The following is a 19,723-nucleotide window of genomic DNA, read 5'->3' as shown; positions in this document are numbered from 1 at the left end:
TCCTACTGCTGCTCCAGTCCCAGCTCCTGCAACTGCTCCAGCTCCAGCTCCTACTGCTGCTCCAGTCCCAGCTCCTGCAACTGCTCCAGCTCCAACTCCAGCTTCTGTAGCCGCTACAGCTCTGGTTCCTGCAACTGCTCCAGCTCCTGTAGCCGCTCCAGCTCCTGTGGCCGTGTCAGAGAAACGAGCTGTAGCAGTGCAAGTTGACCCTGCAGAGGGCATTCCAACCCCTGTGGCAGACCCTGTAACAAAGTCAGAGAAACGAGCAGTAGCAGTGCAAGCTGCCCCTGTAGAGAAGGTGAAAATATGGTATAGAAATTCAAGTCGTTTAGAACGCAGAGAGTCTTCTGCCAATCCAGGTAAGGCTTCTGCCAAAACTAAGTATAGAGATGACGAAGATGATGACGACGCTGGGCCGTCAAGGATTCAGGAGGAGGAAGATGAGGATGCCGAAAGAGCAACAGTAACTACCCGAAGCCTAAACGAGCGCGAGCTACGAGATGTGCGAAAAGATTTTGGTCGCTGTATAGGTGAGCAGCTTGTCACCTGGCTGCTCCGGTGCTGGGACTCTGGAGCCAATTGTGTGGAATTAGACGGCAGGGAAGCCAAGCGGCTGGGATCCCTTGCTCGAGACGCCGGCATTGACAAAGCAATTGCAGATGGAGCACGACCCACCAGCCTCTGGAGGCGTCTCCTCTCAGCCGTGAGGGAAAGGTATCCCTTCAAGGAAGATATTTTATGTCTACCAGGCAAGTGGACCACTATGGAGAAGGGAATCCAGTACCTGAGGGAATTAGCCGTACGGGAAGTGATTTATGAGGATCCAGACCTCAAACAAACATCCACAGATCCAGATGAAGTCAAGTGTACACGACCCATGTGGCGGAAGTTTGTACGGAGTGCACCATCATCATATGCCAGCTCATTGGCAATAATGGCCTGGAAAGAGGATGAGGAACCCACAGTGGGTGAAGCGGCTAAACAACTCCGGCAGTACGAAGAAAGTCTCTCCTCTTCCTTACAGGCCTGCGTCTCAGCTGTGGAGAAACTTTCTGAAAAGGTTCACCAACTTGAAGAGAATCTATTGTCCTCCCCACCTGAACCAACCAGTGCCCACCGACCAAAGGAGAACACTTGGGAGAAACTTTCTGAAAAGGTTCACCAACTTGAAGAGAGATTATTCTCCTTCGCACCTGTACAAAGCAGTGTCTCAGCTGTCAGGGGTAGGCGTTCACCCACACAAGGAAGACGATATGGTGGGTACTCACCCCGTGCCACCCTGTGGTTTTACTTACGAGACCATGGAGAGGACATGAGAAAGTGGGATGGAAAATCTACCGCGACCCTAGAGGCACGGGTACGTGAGTTGCAAAAGAAAACAATCAGGAAAAAGGGATTCTCCGAAAAGTTTGCTGCTCCAACTTCCAGCAGACAGTCCTTCAAACACAGAAACGAGGAAGATTCTGACCAGGATTAGGGGGGCCCTGCCTCCAGCCAGGGGGAGGAAAGGGACAATCGAGTTTATTGGACTGTGTGGATTCGATGGCCTGGCACATCACGCGCACAGAAGTATAAGGCTTTAGTAGACACCGGTGCACAATGTACTATAATGCCATCGAGCTATAAAGGACCAGAGCCCATCTATATTTGTGGAGTGACAGGGGGATCTCAGCAGTTGACTGTATTGGAGGCTGAAGTGAGTCTGACTGGGAATGAGTGGGAAAAGCACCGCATTGTGACTGGTCCGGATGCTCCATGTATCCTTGGCATAGACTATCTTAGAAGAGGATACTGCAAGGACCCAAAAGGGTTCCGGTGGGCTTTTGGTATTGCTGCCTTAGAGACAGAGGGCATTAAACAATTATCTACCTTGCCTGGTCTCTCAGAGGACCCCTCTGTTGTGGGGTTGCTGAGGGTCGAAGAACAGCAAGTGCCAATTGCTACCACAACTGTGCACCGGCGGCAATATCGCACCAACCGAGACTCCCTGATTCCCATCCATAAGCTAATTCGTCAATTGGAGAGCCAAGGAGTGATCAGCAAGACTCATTCACCTTTCAATAGTCCCATATGGCCAGTGCGAAAGTCTAATGGCGAGTGGAGACTAACAGTGGACTATCGCGGCCTGAACGAAGTCACGCCACCACTGAGTGCTGCAGTGCCGGACATGCTGGAACTTCAGTATGAACTTGAATCGAAGGCAGCCAAGTGGTACGCCACAATTGATATCGCTAATGCATTTTTCTCCATCCCTCTAGCAGCAGAGTGCAGGCCACAATTTGCCTTCACTTGGAGGGGAGTCCAATATACTTGGAATAGGCTGCCCCAGGGGTGGAAACACAGCCCTACCATTTGCCATGGGCTGATCCAGTCTGCACTAGAGCAGGGGGAAGCTCCTGAACACCTGCAGTACATCGATGACATTATTGTGTGGGGTGACACAGCAGAGGAAGTTTTCGAGAAAGGGAAGAAAATAGTCCAAATCCTTCTGAAAGCCGGTTTTGCCATAAAACAAAATAAAGTCAAAGGACCTGCACGGGAGATCCAGTTTTTAGGAATAAAATGGCAAGATGGACGTCGTCAAATCCCAATGGATGTGATCAACAAAATAACAGCTATGTCTCCACCAACTAACAAAAAAGAAACACAGACTTTCCTAGGTGTTGTGGGGTTTTGGAGAATGCACATCCCAAATTACAGTCTGATTGTAAACCCACTCTACCAAGTAACTCGTAAGAAGAATGAGTTTGAATGGGGCCCTGAACAACGACAAGCCTTTGAACAAATCAAGCAGGAAATAGTCCATGCAGTAGCCCTTGGGCCAGTTCGAACAGGACCAGATGTAAAGAATGTGCTCTATACTGCAGCCGGGGAGAACGGCCCCACCTGGAGCCTCTGGCAGAAAGAACCTGGGGAAACTCGAGGTCGGCCTCTGGGGTTTTGGAGTCGGGGATACAGAGGATCTGAGGCCCGCTATACTCCAACTGAAAAGGAGATATTGGCAGCATATGAAGGAGTTCGATCTGCTTCGGAGGTGGTCGGTACTGAAGCGCAGCTCCTCCTAGCACCCCGATTACCGGTACTAGGCTGGATGTTCAAGGGAAGGGTCCCCTCTACGCATCATGCAACTGATGCTACATGGAGCAAGTGGGTTGCACTGATTACTCAGCGGGCTCGAATAGGAAACCCCAGTCGCCCAGGAATATTGGAAGTGATCATGGACTGGCCAGAAGGCAAATACTTTGGGATATCATCAGAGGAGGAGGTGGGTCGTGCTGAAGAAGCCCCACTGTACAACCAGTTGCCAGAGAATGAAAAGAAATATGCCCTGTTCACTGATGGGTCCTGTCGTATTGTGGGGAAGCATCGGAGATGGAAGGCTGCTGTATGGAGTCCTACGCGACGAGTTGCAGAAGCTGCTGAGGGAGAAGGTGAATCGAGTCAGTTTGCAGAAGTGAAAGCCATTCAGCTGGCTTTAGACATTGCTGAACGAGAAAAATGGCCAGTTCTCTATCTCTACACCGATTCATGGATGGTAGCAAATGCCCTGTGGGGATGGTTACAGCAATGGAAGCAAAACAACTGGCAGCGTAGGGGCAAACCTATCTGGGCTGCTGCATTGTGGCAAGATATTGCTGCTCGGGTAGAGAACCTGGCTGTGAAAGTACGCCACGTAGATGCTCATGTGCCCAAGAATCGGGCTACTGAAGAACATCAAAACAACCAGCAGGTGGATCAGGCTGCTAAGATTGAAGTAGCTCAGGTGGACCTGGATTGGCAGCATAAAGGTGAATTATTTATAGCCCGATGGGCCCATGACACCTCAGGCCATCAAGGTAGAGATGCAACATACAGATGGGCTCGTGATCGAGGGGTGGACTTGACCATGGACGCTATAGCACAGGTTATTCATGACTGTGAAACATGTGCTGCAATCAAGCAAGCCAAACGGTCAAAGCCTCTTTGGTATGGAGGACGATGGCTGAAATATAAATATGGAGAGGCCTGGCAGATTGATTACATCACACTCCCTCAAACTCGCAATGGCAAGCGCCACGTACTTACAATGGTGGAAGCAACCACCGGATGGCTGGAAACATATCCTGTGCCTCATGCTACCGCCCGGAACACCATCCTGGGCCTTGAAAAGCAAGTCCTATGGCGACATGGCACCCCAGAAAGAATAGAATCAGACAATGGGACTCACTTCCGAAACAACCTTATAGACACTTGGGCCAAAGAACATGGTATTGAATGGGTGTATCACATCCCCTATCATGCACCAGCCTCCGGGAAAGTTGAACGATACAATGGCCTGTTAAAGACTACCTTGAAAGCAATGGGCGCTGGGACGTTCAAAAACTGGGATACGCATTTGGCAAAGGCCACCTGGTTAGTCAATACTAGGGGATCTACCAACCGAGCTGGACCTGCCCAATCAAACCTGTTACGTACTGTAGATGGGGATAAAGTTCCTGTAGTGCATGTAAAAAATATGCTGGGTAAAACAGTCTGGGCTACTCCTGCCTCAGGAAAAGGCAAACCTATTCGTGGAATTGTTTTCGCTCAGGGACCTGGATATACTTGGTGGGTGATGCAAAAGAACGGAGAGGTCCGGTGTGTACCTCAAGGAGATTTAATACTGGGTGAGAATAGCCCATAAACTGAATTGCACCATGTTAAATAGTATATTATACTGTATGTTATCACTACCATGATTACTATAGGTGACTAATTAGAATGTATGGAAAAGAGTGTAACCTGAGCATGACATAAATGGTATGGAATAAGGGGTGGATAGATGTCCTGGTTTCAGTTAGCACAGAATTAATTTTCTTCCTAGTAGCTGGTGGAATGCTGTGTTTTGGCTTAGAATGAGAAGAGTGCTGATAACACCCCGATGCTTTAATTGTTGCAGAGCAGTGCTTATACTAAGCCAAGGACATCTCAGCCTTTGCTCTGTCCTGCCAACGGGCAGGCTGGGGGGTGCAGTAAGAGCTGGGAGGGGACAGACCCAGGACAGGTGACCCAAACTAGCCAAAGGGGTATTCCATACCATCTGACGTCATGCTAAACAATATATAGGGGTGGCTAGCCGGGGGGAGGGGGCCGGACTGCTCGGGGTTAGGCTGGGCATCGGTCAGCGAGTGGTGAGCAATTGCATTGTGCATCACTTGTTTGTACATACTATTATTACTTTCGTATTATCACCATTGTATCATCATTATTATTATTGTTATTATTATTTTGTTATTTTTTTTTTCCTGTCTTATTAAACTGTCTTTATCTCAACTCACGGGCTTCACTTTCCATTTCTCTCCCCCGTCCCAGAGAGGGAGGGGGGAGGGTGAGCGAACGGCTGCGTGGTGTTTAGCTGCCGGTCGGGTTAAACCACGACACCTACCCATAACCATAACACATAATTAAAACTTCATGGGAAGAGTCCTATGACTGGAAAGCTGTGATGGGTGGTTATAGGTTCTTCAGGAGAGACAGGCAAAGCAGGTAAGGTGTATGCACTATATATAAGGGAGGGGTTGGACTGCACAGTGATTGCAGTTGGGGACAATGTAGTTGAGAACCTCTGGGCAAAGATTAGGGGAAAAACTAATAATGCAGATGTTGTTGTGGGAGTCTCCTATAGATCATCCAGACAGGATGATGACACTGACATAGTACTCTATACGGAATTAAGGGAAATCTCTAGATCAGTTGTCCTTGTCCTTATAGGTGACTTCAGCTTTCTAGATGTTAGCCAGGACTGTCATACAGCAGACACAAACAGGTCCAGTAAATTCATGAAGCACATTGAAGATAACTTTTTGATGCAAGTGCTAAGGGAGCTGACAAGGAAAAATGCCTTCCAAGACCTGTTTTTTGAAAATAGAGATGGTCTTGTGGGTAAATGATGAATGGTGTCTGTCTTAGCTGTTTAAAATCTTAGTTGGTAAAGAAAAACCATCAGTAGAGCTACTACCCTGGATTTTGGGAAAACAGACTTTAGGCTGCTCAGCTAGGTTGTAAAATCCCTTGGGAATCTTCTTGCAAGTCCATTAGGGTCCGTGAATGCTGCTCATTTTTTAAGACACATATTTTAAGAGTTCAGTAACAAACAATTCCAACTTATCAGAAGTCAGGGGCAGAAGGCTGTCTTGGTTGAACAGAAACGTGGGTGGAAAAATAAAATGTATGGACTTTAGAAGCAAGGTCTGGATTCACAGGAGGACTATAGAGATGCTGTTTGCCATTAGAGGAAGAAAATTCATACAGCCAGAGCTCAATTGGAGTTGAAGCTGGACACTACTGTGGTGAATAAAAAAAAAAAATAATAATAATAAAAAAGTTTTTTGTTTTTTTTTTTTAAGTATATTAGCAGCAAGAGGACTAAAGAAAACATTGATCTATTACTAGATGAGGTTGGTAACTTCACAAATAGGGATGAAGATAAAGCAGAGACATTTAATGTCTTCTTCTCCTCTGTCTTTAACACTAGTGATGGACCCTGAGACCTCTGGAATCCTGGGTTGGAAGACTGACTGAGCAATTAGTAAACTCCCAGTTGACATTGAACTTGTATGGGATTTGCTGCTGCAAGTGACCAAACATGAGTCTGATAAATGGCATTCATCCCAGGTTACTGAAAGAGTAGATTATCAATGGTCTTTGGAATCTGGAGAGGTCCCAGTTGACTGGAAGTTTACTAATGTTATTCCAGTTTTCAAGACAAGCAAGAAAGAAGTCTTTGGTAATTATGGTCCTGTCAGTCTTACTTTGGTGCCTCGTAGAATTATAGATAAGGTTATTCTAAGATTTACTGAAAAACACTTAGGAGGCAAAGAAGTTACTGGTCAAAACCAAGATGGGTTCATGAATCATAGAATCACAGAATTGTAGGGGTTGGAAGGGACCTCAAGAGATAATTGAGTCTAACCCCCCTGCCAAAGCAGGTTCCTTAGAGCAGGCTGCCCAGGTAGGCATCCAGAAGGGCGTTGAATATCTCCAGAGGAGATTCCACAACTTCCCTGGGCAGCCTGTTCCAGTGCTCCATCACCCTCACCTTGAAGAAGTTCTTTCTCATGTTGGTGTGGAATTTCCTGTGCTCAGTTTTGTGGCCATTACCCTTTGTCCTATCCCTACAAACCACTGAGAAGAGGTTGGCCAAATCCCTCAGTCTCCCACAAAGGGAAAGGAAAGTCATGTTGTACAATCGTAACATCTTCTTAAGACAGGACAAGGAGAAGGCAGCAGACATTTTTTTTTTTATTTTATTTTATTTTTAGCAATGCTTTTCATACTGTCTCACAATATCCTTCTGGATACTGCCTAGTGTACAGATTAACATGTACACAACATAATGGGTGGACAGTTGTTCAGAGGGTTCGTTTCAAAGACTTGTAGGAAACGGGGCAAGATTAGAAGCACTTCATGAGATTTTATGATAATTAATTACATATACTTTGAACTATTTCAAAGTGATTGTTTTTCTTGTGTACCTTTCATTAAGAATCCCTAAGAAACAGATTACTTTTTTCAGTTAAAATTCAAGGTAAAATCTTACTTGAAATTATAAAAATTTGGGAGTTTTAATTAGTAAATTCCAGTACAATTTTTGCAGTAACTAACTGCAAATGCAACTCAGACTTTCGTTCCCCCTAATGTTATTGTATTAGTATTCTAAGACTTTTAAGATATTATATCTGTGTTTTACAAGAATTTAAAAATATCAACCATTTACAGGAGAGAGTGAATTTACTTAACTATGGTTCAGACAAGATAAAGAAACATAGATCTTAATGAATAGTTTTATCATGTTCTTAATACTGCACTGCATTTTTCAAAGGAAAAGGAATCCTGATGTCATAAAAAAAAGCACTGTAGTATGGCTTAGGACACAGAGAAACAAAATGTATGATTAAATTTAGGATTGAAACTAGGAAACATTTCTAGCAATTATTGCAGTGAGACTCTAGAACAACCTTTCAGTCAGGTAGTGACAGAAAGCTAAATTATTTTGTACTTCAGTGTCGTGGTTTAACCCGGCCGGCAGCTAAACACCACGCAGCCATTCGCTCACCCTCCCCCCTCCCTCTCTGGGACGGGGGAGAGAAATGGAAAGTGAAGCCCGTGAGTTGAGATAAAGACAGTTTAATAAGACAGGAAAATAATAATAACAGAATAATAGTAACAATAATAATAATAATGATACAATGGTGATAATAGGAAAGTAATAATAATATGTACAAACAAGTGATGCACAATGCAATTGCTCACCACCCGCTGACCGATGCCCAGCCTAACCCCGAGCAGTCCGGCCCCCTCCCCCCGGCTAGCCACCCCTATATATTGTTTAGCATGACGTCAGATGGTATGGAATACCCCTTTGGCTAGTTTGGGTCAGCTGTCCTGGGTCTGTCCCCTCCCAGCTCTTACTGCACCCCCAGCCTGCCTGTTGGCAGGACAGAGCGAAAGGCTGAGATGTCCTTGGCTTGGTATAAGCACTGCTCTGCAACAATTAAAACATCGGGGTGTTATCAGCACTCTTCTCATCCTAAGTCAAAACACAGCATTCCACCAGCTACTAGGAAGAAAATTAATTCTGTTCTAACTGAAACCAGGACATTCAGTAAACATATGAAAGGGTGTATTTGACCGGGACTGTCTCAGTGGTCTGTGCTTATGTGGGCAGTGCTTTTTTTTCAAATATATTACCTGCAAATATATTACCTGAATATATATTAAATATATTATATAGAATATATAATTATACATAAATAGAATTGTCTAAACATGATGTGTTTTCTAGAGTGCTTTGGTAGTAACTTCTCCTCTAAGTGTTAGAGGAGACAATGAGAAGAAGTGATCTGCTGGACTTCATACTCACCAAAATAAAGCACTTGTTGGAATGCAAAGGTCAAAGACTCATCTACAGTAACCATTAGATCATGGATTTCAGGATACTGAAGTCAGGGGGGAGGGTAAAAGAGCAAGTTCACAACTCTGGAAATCTGAGTACAGATTTATACAGATTTATATTCAAAGGATCTTCTTGAAAGATTTCCATGAGATAAAGCACTGAAAAGAAGAGGGGCCCAAGAAAGCTGATCATGGATCATCCTCTTGATCATCAAGGTTCACCAAGAAGTTAAGCTTGACCAACGTGATAAAGTTTTAAGATGAAATGACCATCAAGATGATCTCTGTGATGGAGCACTGGCACAGGATGTCCAGAATGCTTGTGGAGATCTCCTTCGAGATCTCCAAAATCTGCCAGGACATCATCCTTGGCACCCTGCTCTGAGTGGCCCTGCTTGATCAGGGGAGTTGGACCAGATGATCCCCAGTGATTCTGTAATTCCTGTCAGGCTGGATAGAGTACAGAATCTTTTGTTTGACATCTACTCAAATATGAATAGCTGTTGCCACCTCTGTAGTCCTTTGGTTTTGGCTATTTGTCCATGATAACCTAATTTATAGTAAAGCTTTGAAGCTTTGTGCGTGAGAGTGGCTATTAGCTTCATAACAGTTCCTTAGTTTCATTAGCAATGACTTCATTTCAAACTCAGTAAAGAACCTAATGAATTTAAGCAACTATTCTCTTAGCTGTGGAAATACATTGTTTTCTAGGAGTGAGTATAAATGTAGAGATTCATTGTCATGTGTGTATTGTGGTAGTTGTAAAACCTTGATTCTGTTTTGGTGAGACAGCAAGGGAAATAATACTGTCCCAGCTATGCTTATCTGTTGTGTCAAGTTGTAGTTTCTTAGTTTTGGTTGTGGTGCAGTACCTTGTCCTACTGTAAAATGCAATCACCTTTAAGAGGGAGGAGTGCAGTACATCTTTTTGAATACCAGATATTAAAACATTGTATGAAATATTTTTGATAACAGGGTATGGTTTTACAAACAGTTATGTCTAAAGATAAGCAACTGTAACTCAGAACATTAAGGAGACATTTTTTGTAGAACTCCTATGGCTATTTCAGAACTATGAATCTGTGCCATATGCTGTCAAATTTTTAGTTGAAATACTGTTCTCTCTTTTTTCCTATTTCACCCAGAAATATATATATACACATATACAATATATATATATATATTTATATATATTTTTTTTTTTTGGGGGGGGGGGGTTGTGTTCACTTCTGTAAGTAAAAATAATCATAACAAAAAAAAAAAAAAAGATAAATGGACAGATTTCTTAGCAGTCACATTGCTTCTGTTTAATTTTTCTTCTGATTTTAACACATGGACAAACTGCTGTCACCAAATGCCAAGCTGCTTGAACATGAGGCTGACTAGCTGTATTATTTCTTTTGTTTGTTTGTCAAGGTAGGCATCTTGCATCAACTTCAGATGTCAGCAACAATGAGAGCCCTTTCTTTTTCTGGAACAATAAAGTTGGAAATGGCCATCTGCTCAGCCTTCTGTTATCTAAATTCTTTCCTAGAAATAGTTTTCAATCATATATTAAGAACTGCAAAGAAAGAGAAAATGGATAAGATGTTAGGAATATAATTTTAACCCTTTCCTTTCACTTCCTAAGGTAAACAATTAAAACAAACAAAAAAAAAAGTGTTTGTATTTCACAATAATTTGCTTTATAACATTGAGTTATCTAGTACTGCAATTCATTATCTTATAATTAAATGTTTTCTATCTTATTTTTATTGGCATTAGGATAATATTTCCAACATTTAAGATTATTTTGGTGTTTTGTTCCCAACTCTGGAAAGTGTGTATTTAGCAGTAATTTGTGCCAGACTAAGGGATCTAGTTCTAGAACTCTTCCAAAATAGTAGCAAAACAAATATAGCCTAAGTAGAGTGCAATTTGGAACAAAGAACGCTATTTTTTTCATGAAAATTATTGTATATAAATGATTTATTCCTCCTTATTACAAAATGCCCACTCTATTGCTTCTGAATGCATATATTCTGAATGCTTATATGTTTTTTACTCATACTCTGAGTATTTTTGCCTAGTAACCTAGCTCAGCAATGACAACAGAACACCTAAGTTGCAACCACTGTACAGAACACAGGGCTCATAGATGTGGGTCATGCCAAGTATGAAGTTAACTTTGAAAGCTATAAATCTTTTCTATGTTATTACAATTACTTTAAGTATAATGACAACTTAACTTTACCACTTATCTACATACCTCTTATTTAGAAGTGTTCTCATCCAAGAAAAACAAAGGCAATGGAAACCTCCTAACAGTTTTGAATGAATTGTAATTCAGGATTTCCTTTTATTAGCCCCTCACTTCTGTAGAAGCATCAGATATCATAAACTTCAGAGCTACAATATTTTTCAGTATGGTCTTAGTGCAGTGGTTCCTAACACTGACAATTTTTTCCCATTCTGTCTTACAAAAGCTATTCTTACTTGGAAAAAAAAAAAAAAAGTGTAATTACATTTTCCATAGAACAGATTTAATTTGAAATTCAGTGTCACAATTTAACAATTCCTCTTGTAACATTATGTTCATGTGATGAAAGCTTTTAAAAAATCAAAAAGCAGCTCAATGTTATTTGGAGCATCTATTGTTCTTCTTTGTTTTCCAAAATGGAACAAGAAAACTGGAAAGGTTTCCATAGTTTTCTTCATTAACAAGACAGATGTGACTGGTAGCATGCCAGCACAGCTTTATTCTCAGTTGATGACTAAGTATTAAAAGCTGTAATGAAGAAAAATCACTCAGTACTCAGTTTTTGGCTTTTAAAAATATTTTAATACAACTTTGCAAAGCACAGCACTGTAAACTTTGCTACAAAAATTACACAATAGCTGATATTGCTAATACTGAAATTTGTTGAAAGCAATAGCAACTTCTTTTCCTGAATAAAATAATAAACTAAAAGAAATCTTAGTTCAGTAACATCAAAAGTGAAGATGTTTGAGCAATTTTACTTCTAGTATTAACATCTTAAAATAGATAAATAAAATAAAATAAAATAAAATAAAATAAAATAAAATAAAATAAAATAAAATAAAATAAAATAAAATAAAATAAAATAAAATAGAGAGAGAACCACATCCACAGAAAGATTTAATTTACTTTGAGTATCTGAAGCAGTATGAAACTTGAATAGTGAAGTTGAAGGGCTTTATTTCAGAAAAGAGCAGACCTTCAGTTAAAAATGCAATAATTTATATGACAATACTAATAACCCTATATAATTACTATAATTAGGAATACATAATAATAATAATAATTTATCCAGAACACAACACTCACCCTTCTTCCTGATTTTCTAGCCCTTTAAACAATATTTTCCAAGAATATTTGCACAGAATCATGGAATTGTTGAGGTTAGAAGTGATGTCTGGATATCATCTAGCCCAATACCCCTGCTAAAGCAGTCACCTAGAAGGTGTTGCACAGGATGGCATCCAGGTTGGTTTTGAATACCTCAAGAGGAGACTCCACAGCCTCTCAGCACAACCTGTTCCAGTGCTCTGTCACCCTCACAATAAAGAGGTGTTTTCTCATATGCTGATAGAACTTCCTGTGTTTCAGTTTTTGCCTGTTGCATCTTGTCCTGTCACTGAACACCACAGAAAAGAGTCTGGCCCCATTCTTTTTACATCCTCCCTTCGGATATTTATATGCATTCATAAGATCTCCTCTCAGTCTTTTCTTCTCCAAGCTAAACAGGCCTAGTTCTCTCAGTCTTTCTTTGTATGCTTCAGTCCCCTATTCATTTTAGTAGCCCTCCGCTGATTCTAAACACTTGAACAGTCCTACAAGTGTTTTGCTATATTAAAGCAAAACAAGGATGAGAATCAGATTCCTAATACTCTAACCACAGAGCTACACAGGGTCAGGAGTAACCATTTAATAGCTCCTGCTTTTTTGTAATACTTTATGAGATGTCAAGCCCACCACAACATTCTGATTGGAAATCAAAACCTCCATATGGCACCATAGATTACAGTAGGGTTAATCCAAAAAAAAAAAAAAAAAAGATATATTTTCCTTAAGCAATTGCATAACTTTTCCAATGTCTCTTTTGATAGAATTCTGCAGTTTCTATAGCTAGTGTCTATAGCCCCTGCCCCCAGAGTTTAATCATTTAATCCTTCATGAGCTTCCAAGCCTCTTCTTTTTTCTTCTCAGATTGGAAAAGAAAATATTTAGATCTTCTCTTTCCATTGATGTATAAAGGTCTAAACTGGTATGATGGGAAGCAACCGTTGTACTTACTTTGTTGGTATCCAGTCAACAATATTTTGCTTCAGGGAGCCATGAAATTCTCTTTTATCCCTGAGGTGACTGTTGAGTATGGAATATATCATTCACTGATATACTTACTTTCTATTTCAAGCTGTACACTAAAATATGCAAAAATATTAATCAGATCTAATCCGTAGTGCTTTTTTGTTGTTTTTTTTTCTTTATTTTTATTTTCTGGCTTTATTAGACCAGTCTTATATTATGTATATATCATATAAGGTAACTGATTCTCCAACCATTTCTTTCAGATTAACTGAAGGAATATTCGTAGCATATACAACTTTTTTCACATCCAACTATAGACCATGTTCAAATATTTAAAGAAGAATCATGATATAAAATATATGATCTAGATAAGTGTAATACAATGTGAATCTTGTTATTTTTTACCTATTCTTTAGATCATAATATTTCAAATATCTTTGTTGTTATTAACAACTTCAAATACCCACAAATATTAAGTTACTGTGATTATAGCTATGAATTAGCAATCATAATGATTTCAAAAAGCATGAATCTATTTGTGACATTCCTGATAGAACAATAAGAACATCAAAGATCTGTTGTTTTCTTCAAGAGGGTTCAAGTACATACATGTATACTGTTAGATTTACAAAATTCCCAATTCATTCTCAAAGCAGTGATTCAAGATAGCAAACTTCTGACTATCATGTTTTGTCGTTGTTGTTTGTTTGTTTGTTTCTGGTAGCTGGTTAAGTATCTGGCAATCAAATCATATCATTCTTCCTTATCCATATCATATCATGTTGATCTATTTGATGAATATAGCATTCTCAGATCCTCACAATTTACAGTCTTCTGCAGATAAGTTACATGTTAAAGGCTTCAGAAATTGTTAGCACAAATTGTGGAGAAAAGTAACACAGAAAAATTCAGTATTTGAAGGAGAAAATGATCCATCTCTTTTAGGAGCTATCTCTACTAATCTTGTACACTTAATTAAAATTAAGAATGATCATTTCCTTAAATAAAACACTGATTATGCTAGAGTGTAACCATCAGTTTATCAACTTTAGTTATCTTAGTGCCTCACACTTATCTTTTTTTTTTTTTTTTCCTGACACTGACATAGCATTTTAGAGATTTTTTTTTTTTAATATACCGTTCTGTTACTCTTAGCCACAACAGCTTTCTCTGTCTCTTCAGTGATAAGTATCTTCATATAATGAAATGAGAAACATTTATGAAGTTTCTTTCTTTAATACTTGAAATGAATCACTCCTATTTAATTAGTGAAATACCTAAACTCAGTGTCAAGCATTGCATTAAAATAATGGAGGTACAAACAAGCAAATGATCTCTGCATTTTTTTAAATAGAAGCTTAATTTTCCATGCTAATTTCATTCCCTGCTAGGAAAACAAATCAATGACTTTGTGTGCATTTCAAGCTTTTTGTACTGTTCCCTAAATGGAGTAATTGTTATTCACTGTGTATACATTTAAATACTACTAGGTGTCAAAAAATAATAATAATAAAAAAAATCCTGAGTATGTGTTTAATATTTTTTCTTGAAAATCAAACTCCAAGCAGACTATAGATGAAAAAGAAGTTTAAGAAAGTATAGTACTTATTTGAAAGGGAAATTTGGATTGGAATACAGGTACGACCTCAATGACTTATCTTTCAGAAAAGAGAAAGTAATGGAAAAATAAATAAAAATCCAGAAGTATCCAGACTTGGATGTGCTAGAATTAAAGATGTACTAAAGTTCTGCAAATGTTTTTCCACCTAATGACCATACAAAGCATTGTAAAATATATTGCATTAAGTTGGTCCTAGACTTCACTTTGACTTTAACAAGACATTCTCATTCATTGTTAGTCTATATAGCTATAATTTTATAATAAAATAAAGTGTAATATTGTAATAATGTCCTTTAAATATGAAAGGGGAAAATTGTTAATTGTGAAAATAACTACATTGTGTGATACTCCTCTGGTTTATTTGTTGTTGTTTTTTTCCTCTTTCTTTTTTTTTTTTTTTTTTTTTTTTTTTCCCTTTTTCCCTTTCAAACATATTGGTAAACAATTTTGTTTTTCACTGGAATGGTTTTAACACCTAAAGGTAGTATTTTGAGTCCTGAAAATACAATTTTCTGGATAAAATTGTGGGCACATAAACTAAGCTGAGCTAAACCATACTGTAGCAATTTGAAGTCTGCCCAATGTGTCCTCCATCTCCAGAGATCTTCAGTTTTCTTTCCCTAATTTAGAACATCATATTTGATCTAATGGGCCCACAAAGGGCAAATTATCACTGACGAGCATGGAAAAAAAAAATCTATTTTTATTTTTGTGAGATTCTAGTCTGCTATGTCTAAAATGTGTATGGTGAGTGTAAGAGTGTAAGAGATTGTCTTGTTTGTTGCAGAATACAATGTTGTTCTGTTCAGAAGTTGTTAAGCTGTGTTGGGGGTTAGCCCAGGAGATGATAGTTAATCTGCCCAGGGAACAGTGGAAGGCCAGCTGGGAAGTATTAAGATTAGCAGCCAATGAAAAATGTAGAAAATCAGCTCTTTATAGCACTGAAGAGAAACTCAATGTGGGCAGAAGACTGTGAAGAGGACAACTATCTTTTCAGGAAAGAATTGTGGGCTTCCCCGATATTTACTCATGTTTTGTTGTTTTAGGTTAGTAAATGAAAAAACAAACAAACAAACAAACAAACAAAAAAACGCAATCAATCAATCAAACAAACAAACAAAAAAACTTTCTTACCAGCATACCATATCTTAAGTTGCTCAAGTCCCCATGTCAACTAAACCCACATGTCATAGAATGTCAAGTCTCAAATCAGGAGATTAAAAAAAAAAAAAAAAAAAAAAAAAAAAAAAAAGGAGATAATGGAAACCTATGATATATCAGTCAGCAAAAACAGCATCAACAGTATATTTTCTGCATCCTGAATCCAGACCTGTCATATGCAAGTTTTGTAATGCAGAATCCTATGATATCAAATGATCAAAAGTTCAATTCTGAAGAATGCAGAACTGTCCTTGACAGTTGTTACTATATTTTTCTTAATATATAATCCTTGGGCTTCTTGAATTTAGTACAGTCAGGAAGGTGACAATTCTTATGTTTCCACTACTGATGCCAAATGTAACTGAAGTTTCACTGCTCTTAGAGATACCTCATGCAGGAACATCAAAACAAATTACAGAATCAATACCAGTGCAGGTGAGCATTCACCCATAGAAATGAGTATTAGATATTTACTTTATGTGCAGGCTTAACTTGTTTATTGACATTAAGAGGTCAGTGAATTAGAGGCTAATTCATTAAAAAATAGCTGTGAGGGTGCAGTTTTTCTATGCCTGTGGGAGAGTGAGAAAAAAATGGTGAGTATACACAAGCTTTTGTTTTATTATAAGAAGATATATACTAGAATGCTATGTGGTGTGAAACAACAAAAAATATATATATTATGAAGACTCCTACAATTTTAAAACAAAAGCAATGACTATTGTATATTTAAACCAGGTTCAGATGATATAGCTACAGTCTGATATTAATAATAACATGGCTTTGAATAGGCACAAAATGGCTGAGATCAGAAACAGTTTGAAGTGTCCTTAGTCATACTAGGAAGTTGGAAGTCTGATATAAGTGTAGGATCTTACATGGTACATGTCATATCTGTTTCATGAATAGATGGAAAAATATACATTTACTACAGAATAAGATTCTAGGCAGGGAAAATGTTACAGGCAGAAAAAAAAAAAAAAAAGTTTTTAAATTGAACTGCACCATTTGGAAAATTATGCTATACAGCTTAGGAAATTGTATTGCTCAACCTTCTTTAAAAATCACAGAATCACAGAATTTCTAGGTTGGAAGAGACCTCAAGGTCATCGAGTCCAACCTCCAACCTAACGCTAACAGCCCTCCACTAAACCATATCCCTAAGCTCTACATCTAAACGTCTTTTGAAGACTTCCAGGGATGGTGACTCCACCACTTCCCTGGGCAGCCTGTTCCAATGCCTCACAACCCTTTCAGTGAAGAAGTTCTTCCTAACATCTAGCCTAAAACTCCCCTGGCTCAACTTAAACCCATTCCCCCTCGTCCTGTCACCAGGCACGTGGGAGAACAGGCCAACCCCCACCTCGCTAAAAAGAGTAACATAATTAGAAACAGACTCAGGATGGATGGTATGAGTTTTTTCACTTTGCTATCTTTAGGATAGTGTCAGATTATAGACACAACTCAATATGTCTTTAGTTGTTTCCTGGAAATTTAGGAAAATATGAGAAAGTCAGAAATCCAAGCTACCACTCTAAGTTTTGGCTTCTCTTTTTATCATGTTTGGTTCTGTAGATTCTGTTTAGATCCACCAATATTATTAAATGACAATTTAGGAATGGTCATTCGGTAATTATATTCTGAATAACATGAGTAACCCACATGACAGTATAGCTATATTTTTCTATTGTAACTTCATAGCACAACAGAAAAATGATGTGATTTTCCAGGAAAAAAAATATTTTTATATATTAAATATAAATATGTATATATATATATTAAAAATATATTTATACATTTATATATATATTTATATATATTTTTTTTTTTTTTGATACATCATAGGATAATTTTAGAAATCTGTATATACATTTCTACAATGTTAGATGCCTTCTCTTAAGTCTTTCAAACTTTATTGAAGCCAACTTTCACACTATCTTCAGCACTGTCCTGTGGTTGCAACTTGAACTCATTCTCTGATTTGGCAGGGACTGATTGAGTTTTCTGAGTCTGGGAACAGCTTTGGTTATCCATTATCTGGTCATTCAGTGAATGCTTTGGCATCAGTTGTTCCACCAAAACTGAATTCAGCACATAAAGATCCTTCTGCAGTAATCATTTGTGGAAGTATCACCCTGGGGGTCAACAAGACCCATGGTTGGTGATAACATCAGACTCATAACAATAAGGCCATGAGGAATGTAAAGAAGTTAGAAGGAGCAAAGAAGGGTGATTCAGGAGATGCCTTGCTGTCTCAAACTGCTTGTTCTCCAACCATTAAGGCATGGAAGTTGCAATCAGCTGGATGTAGTACAGTTCATGCATTCTGGCTTAAACCGACTGTACTGGGTCTGGCTGGGATGGAGTCACCTTTCTTTTCAGTAGCCCATATAGTCCTGTTCTCTGCACTTGTAGCAAAAATTAATGTTTTGTCTATTGCTGAGCAGTGCTGACACAGCATCAAGATTCCCTTCAACCCCCCCTGGAGTAAGCTGGGGGTAAGATGGGGGTAGGCAAGAGGAGGGGACAGGACATTGACAGGGCATCTGACCTAAACCATCCAAAGGGATATTCCGTACTATGTGGTGTCACACTCAGCAATAAAAGGTGGGAAAGGGGAAGGAGAGGTCGGGGCTCTCATTATGAAGATGTCTATCTTTCCAAACAGTTGCTACACATATTGAGGCCCTTCTTCCCAGGACATGGCCAAACATCACTCATTGATGGGAATAACCTTTTTTTTTTTTTTTTTTTTTTAAACTCTCTCTAGGCTTCCTCACAGCCTTTACTTGTTTTTTGTTTGTTTGTTTGTTTGTTTGTTTGTTTGTTTTTAACTTGTTTTTTTCTCTCTTCCTTTTCCCTTAAATTAAATTATCCTTGTCTCAACCCATGAGCCTTTTGTTGTTGTTGTTGTTTTTGTTTCCAGCATACTTTCTTCCTCTCTTTATCTTCTTATGAGGTAGGGGAGTAAGAGAGCAGTTCTGGTGGAGTTTGACTGCCCAACAGGATAAAATCACCACACCAACTAATAAGGACATTCCTTAATGGCAGTTATTTCACTTTAAGGTATATATAGATTAACAGGTGAATTTCTGAAATTTATGGCAAAATTAGATAAAAACTCCTATTGTGTACTCTAGCTTGGGATATGTTGGGATATGTTTATCATTTATCTATATCTTACACTCTCTATCTTCCCTTTATTTCCCTTTATTTCTATCTTCCCTTTATTTCTGAAAACAAAACAACAAACAAACAAACAAACAAACACCTGTAGTGTTGAGCCCTGAGAACTCATGAAGACTGTCCAGTCAGTGCTTTGTATGTGTGAATCTCGAGGAATCATTAATCATTTTACTTCATTTATGACCAATTTTATGAACTTTTAAAATGGAATCATCATTTATCCATTATATATCCATCATCATATATCCGTTATAGACTGGGGGATGAGAGGTTGGAGAGGAGCCCTGTAGAAAGCGACCTGGGGTTTTTGATCAACTGCAAATTGAATGTGTTCTGAGACATATTGTCTGTTTTTTTGTGTGGTGTGAAATAATTTCTAGAGGTGACTTACTGAGACTAAAGGTATAGCCACATCTTAAGAGAAGGTACAGCAAAGGAAATTACCAAGGTGAGATGCAGCAAATATGCAAGGAATCTGTTCAACAACAGTCCCTTTGGCAACATAACCTGCAACTTTGGGTATTGATGGC

The sequence above is a fragment of the Aythya fuligula genome, chromosome 1 (genome assembly GCF_009819795.1).
Source record: "Aythya fuligula isolate bAytFul2 chromosome 1, bAytFul2.pri, whole genome shotgun sequence".
NCBI lineage: Eukaryota > Metazoa > Chordata > Aves > Anseriformes > Anatidae > Aythya > Aythya fuligula.
Note: the sequence above shows the minus strand (reverse complement) of the source record.